We start from the raw sequence: 5,594 nt of genomic DNA, 5'->3' as shown, positions 1-5,594 counted from the left end.
GTGCCCATTTAAGTAACAGATCTCTAATTATTATACATAATTGGGAGTGAAAATACTCCTACTGTTGTACTTTAGTGAATTATGATGTTTTAAATTGTTCTTCACAGATCTCGAAAAAATAATCCTAAAATTTGTATGGAACCAGAAAAGACCCCGAATAGCCAAAGCAATCTTGAAAAAGAAAACCAAAGCAGGAGGCATCACAATCCCAGACTTCAAGCTCTACTACAAAGCTGTAATCATCAAGACAGGATGGTACTGGCACAAGAACAGACACTCAGATCAATGGAACAGAATAGAGAACCCAGAAATGGACCCACAAACATATGGCCAACTAATCATTGACAAAGCAGGAAAGAATATCCAAGGGAATAAAGACAGTCTCTTCAAGTGGTGCTGGGAAAACTGGACAGTGGCATGCAGAAGAATGAACCTGGACCACTTTCTTACACCATACACAAAAATAAACTCAAAATGGACGACAGACCTCAATGTAAGACAGGAAGCCATCAAATATATATAATGGAGTATTACTTGGCAACCAAAAAGAATGAAATCTTGCCATTTGCAACTACATGGATAGAACTAGAGGGTATGATGCTAAGTGAAATTAGTCAGAGATAGACAAGTATCATATGACTTCACTCATATAAGGACTTTAAGGCACAGAACAGATGAACATAGGGAAGGGAAACAAAAATAATATAAAAACAGGGAGGGGGACAAAACAGATGAGACTCATAAATATGGAGAACAAACTGATGGTTATGGGAGGGGTTGTGGGAGGGGGGTGGGCTAAATGGGTGAGGGGCATTAAGGAATCTACTCCTGAAATCATTGTTGCACTATATGCTAACTAATTTGGATGTAAATTTTAAAAAATAAACAATAAAACAAGTTAAAAAATAAAAAAAATTAAATAAAAATAAATGTTTAAAAACTGCAAACTCTACAACATCCCCTTCCTCCTTTCTTACTGATGTTATGTCTTGGTTGTGGACCTGATCCAAAGAGGCCTGTGAGAGCCAAATGTTCAATTTCCAGGAATCTTGCAAACTGGTTATTAAATAAACACAGACATCAAAAATCAAACTCCATAAACTCACAATTAAATTAATTGCATTAAAAGCAATATAGTAAAAGCTCAAAACTTCTAATTATCTTACCAGTGAGTACTATTATCTATTATCTTGAATTTATTTACATTTATTGCATGTGTAGAGTAGAAATTCTACAGAATGGTATGTCACTGCACACCTCAACTCTATATTCAGGGTTGTCATGTTGGTAGCATGAAACTGGCAATGTTGAGGATAGTTCCACCAAAAAAACCCAGGCAAATGCTACAACTCAAAACATGATTCGTTGTTTTGCCAATTATCTAGGAGTAATGTAAAAATGTTAATAATGTAGATTAAGTTACAAGTATGTCACATCAGTGCTGTTGTGTTATGAAAAGAACACACATTGTGAACTATTTTTCTGGTATTCGAAGATCTAGCAAAGCAGCACCACAGAGGGTAACAGCCTCCATGCCTGCTTCATGCAGACATGGCAAAAATGCCTAACCTTGCCGAGACTGAGCAGTGCATCGAGTCTCTGATTGCTATTTTCCAGAAATATGCTGGAAAGGAGGGTAACAATGGCATGCTCTCCAAGGCAGAGTTCCTAACCTTCAGGAACACAGAACTGGCTGCCTTCAGAAAGAACCAGAAGGACCCTACTATCCTTGACCACATGAGGAAGAAACTGGACTTCAATTCTGATCACAGATAGATTTCCAAAAATTTCTTAATCTTATTGGCAGCATGGCCAAACCTTGCCATGACTCGTTTACAAAGTCTACCCAATTATGGAAGTGAATCTGAGGGGCTCCTGGGCCTGGCCTCCAGATCACTCCCTTTCCTTCAAAGCAAACTCCCACTGCGCATCTCCTCCTCACATCCTACGCATACACTGAGCCCAGAGCATCCAATGCTCCATGCAGGCCAGTCCCGCTGGTAGGTAATAAAGCAATAGTGTTTTTCAAAGTGCAGACACACACACACACACACACACACGCACAGGCACACACGCACACACACACAAGATCTAGCAAAGATGCCCTCACATAATGATAAATAGGTAAAATTCTGACATGTATCTTCACTGTTGTTTTACTTTTGTATCACTCATTAGCTCATATGAAATTATCAATTGACATTCATGCTAAACTATGCTTATGAGCTGCAAAAACAGTTTGATACAAAGCTACAGATGCAAAGTTAAGAAAACACTTGTTGGACATATTATGTATACATAAATAAGATATAGGAAAGTTATCATAAAAATACTATATATACTATTGTTATTTGTAAATATTGTGCTACATATCCCTTACAGCAATGAAATTTATAACACCCTTATACATGTAGAAACATGTGGCCCCTCCCAACAGCCATTTGTTAAATATTTACCAACACACGACAATTTTGCCTTCAAACTTGAATCTCAAATCATCTGAAACGTGGATTTCCAACTTCCATTGCAGCTAGGAAGGGCCAGTGATCCTAGTTCTGATCAGGTACGCTGAAGTGAACTTGGCTGAAAGCCGCTGAGAAATATTTTATTAGTTGATAGAAAGGAAGAAATATGTGAGAAGAAAGTCCTTGCTTCTTTCTTGCCTTAGAAATTTTTTGTAGTGGTTGCCACTATGAGTTGCAGCAGCTGTCTAGTGAATGTGGAGGGGTAGATTAAGAGGGTCCCTATAGAAGTGATGTCGAACTCTGATATCATGAAGTCATTACAAACTTCCTTGGAATTACCTCTCACTGCACTTATTTTTGAGATTTATTAATCAACTCCTAGTCTGTAAGTCACATTTTTATTCAGAAACTTTCTTACTTGCAGCCAAAAGCATCCTACCTGATACAATGGGGTGCACTTCTCATCTTTGGTGGTTCTCAAGAATCTCCTCCTAAACATACATAATCCTGTATCTAAGGTGCCACACACATATACTGTGTGTGTGTGTGCGCATGTGCGCAACCTTCTTCATCCTTCATCACCTCAAGATCATTTCCTTGGAGGATTCCTGACCCTAAGTCTTCTGCTGTCTCTATTGTTATTATTCATTGTTATAAAATATCATCTTTTCTTTTCCAGAATTTATCTTAGTTTTATATTTTACTGTGATTTGTATAAGTATGAATAGTTAATAATTGGGCTTTACCATACTTTTTATTAGTAATTGTATTCATTTTATTAAGTCTAATCGTATGTTCTCTCCACTTATCTCTGAACTTACTGATCACTCTGCCATCCCTGAAACAACTTTTGACTTGCCTTCCAGAACACCATCTATTCTTCACTTTTTCACCAAGTGACCACTCCTTTTCAACCTCCTTTGGCAGCTTCATTTCAGCTCCTTGACTTCTTAATATTAGTGTCTCATTCATCGCACAATACTTTCATGTCCTCATTGCTTATTATGACACCCATTCCCTGTGGGACCTCATCCTACATAATTTCTTCAAATAGTATCTATGATGACAACATCCCAGACTTTTCCTTCCAACCATAGCCTAATGGAAATCTCCACCAGGAACTCAAAATCAACATACTCAAACACAATTCCCAATCTATTCCCACTCCCCACCCAACAAAGCCTTCTACATCTACACTCGTTCCCATCCCAAGTAAGGGCCGTTTCATTTGTCCAGTTTTTCAGGCCAAGTCTATTTGACTTAACCTTAACTCATCTCTTACTGGCTCATTCTAGGGCCTATTGATAAGGAAAATCTATAAGTCTTACCTTTTTTTAAAATTTTTAAAAATTTTCTTAACATTTATTTTATTTTTGAGACAGAGAGAGACAGAGCATGAGTGGGAAAAGGGCAGAGAGAGGGAGACACAGAATCTGAAACAGGCTCCAGGTTCTGGGATGTCAGCACAGAGCCCGACGCGGGGCTTGAACTCACGGACCGCGAGATCATGACCTGAGCTGAAGTCGGCCGCTTAACCGACTGAGCCACCCAGGCACCCCTATAAGTCTTACCTTTAAACCAGTCAAGAATGCACCCACATCTCCCCAACTCCATCATTACTATCCTATTCCAGTCCTCCATTATCTCTCCCCTGGATTACTGCAACTGTCTTACAACCAGTTTCCCTTCTTCCTCTTCACATGTCTTTAGGCTCTTCTCGACATAATAACATTTGGCTTTACTTTACTTGAGAAAGGAAGGCTTTGGGGCATTATGACAAACTTTTACAACAACCTTGATTAACTGCTGCATGGTTCTCTTTGACTGTCCAAGGTGATTCTGATGTAGGTTGAGGATGGTACACTGGGTGAAAATCAGAGAGGAAATAAAGTTAAAAGAGAGGAAATCCCCTTTGTGATTTTTGTCATCTCTCTTTTATTCTAGAGTTTCAGCTTGAGTGGCAACTCAAACACATTATGACTATATACATCAGCAACATGTGTTTTATATCTTGCATATTATTTCTTAGCAATATATATGACACATGGCACACAAATGCATGGTGTCTTCCCTAAAAAACAACAGAAAACCACTTGAAGCTTTTTATCTACCATCATTCATGTCCAGGGCCAGTTCAATACAGCATTAGTTCTAATGTCAGAACAAGAATTTGTGTTTTGATTTATATAACTATATTTAAAGGATACTGATTTTATATTTGAGTATGCTGTACGTATTTCCTTAAATTGTCAAAATAACAATGGGGTATCATAAAATATCTACACTTTTCTTATTGAATTATAATCTTTCCCTCCCTCCTTTCCCCATTTTCCTTTGCTTTTTTCCTCCCATCTCTCCCCCTCCCTTAACTCTCTGTATGCTCCCCTCACCCCTGCCTTTCTTTCTTTCCTCTCTTGTTCTCTTGTGAAGCTGTGGACATGAGAGTGCACAGATGACAGCAGGCACCAGCATCTTTCCTGTTATACATGGGGTTCTGAGCACAGCATGTCTTTGGCCCAGGCAGGTGGGGGAACTGAGAGAAGCAGGCTAGCCATCTGGAGACGAACATATGGGTGGTGTGGCATACGTTCTCACGATTGGCGGCTGGGAGGATCAGAAATAGAACGAGGAGGTTTTACTCCTCTTAATCAAAGAAACAACAACAACAACAACAAAAACTTGGAAATCAAAGGGGCTACTAATACAGAGGGATCCCAGCTTAAAGGAAAAACATAGTTTTCCTAAATGTTCATACAGTGCTACCTACATAATTAAACTTTTTAAAAATTAGAAGTGTTTCATTTTTATATAAGTATTGAATGGCATTTCTCTCTTGCATCTAATTATTAGCAACGGCACCATTATCATCATTTTAATAGCTACTATAATAGCAGGTTACTAAAATACTAACCATTGGGGCACCTGGGAGGCCCAGTAGGTTGAGTGTCTGACTACTGATTTCAGCTCAGGTCATGATCCCAGGGTTGTGGATCAAGTCCCACATCAGGCTCCATGCTGAGTGTAGAGCGTGCTTAAGATTATCCCTGCCCCTCTCCCCCACTCATGCTTTCTCTTCCTCTAAAAATTAAAAAAATAATAATAAAAATAAATACTAGTTGTTTAATACAT

The 5,594-nt window shown here is 38.6% G+C and overlaps 1 pseudogene; it reads left to right on the top strand.

The window, feature by feature from the left end:
- Positions 1 to 1,551: 1,551 nt before the first annotated feature.
- On the top strand, positions 1,552 to 1,862 carry LOC122486412 (annotated as a pseudogene).
- The last annotated feature ends 3,732 nt before the right edge of the window (positions 1,863 to 5,594 follow it).

The sequence above is a fragment of the Prionailurus bengalensis genome, chromosome A2 (assembly GCF_016509475.1).
Source record: "Prionailurus bengalensis isolate Pbe53 chromosome A2, Fcat_Pben_1.1_paternal_pri, whole genome shotgun sequence".
NCBI lineage: Eukaryota > Metazoa > Chordata > Mammalia > Carnivora > Felidae > Prionailurus > Prionailurus bengalensis.
The sequence above is the reverse complement of the archived record's forward strand: the minus strand, read 5'-3'. Positions and strand labels throughout refer to the sequence as shown.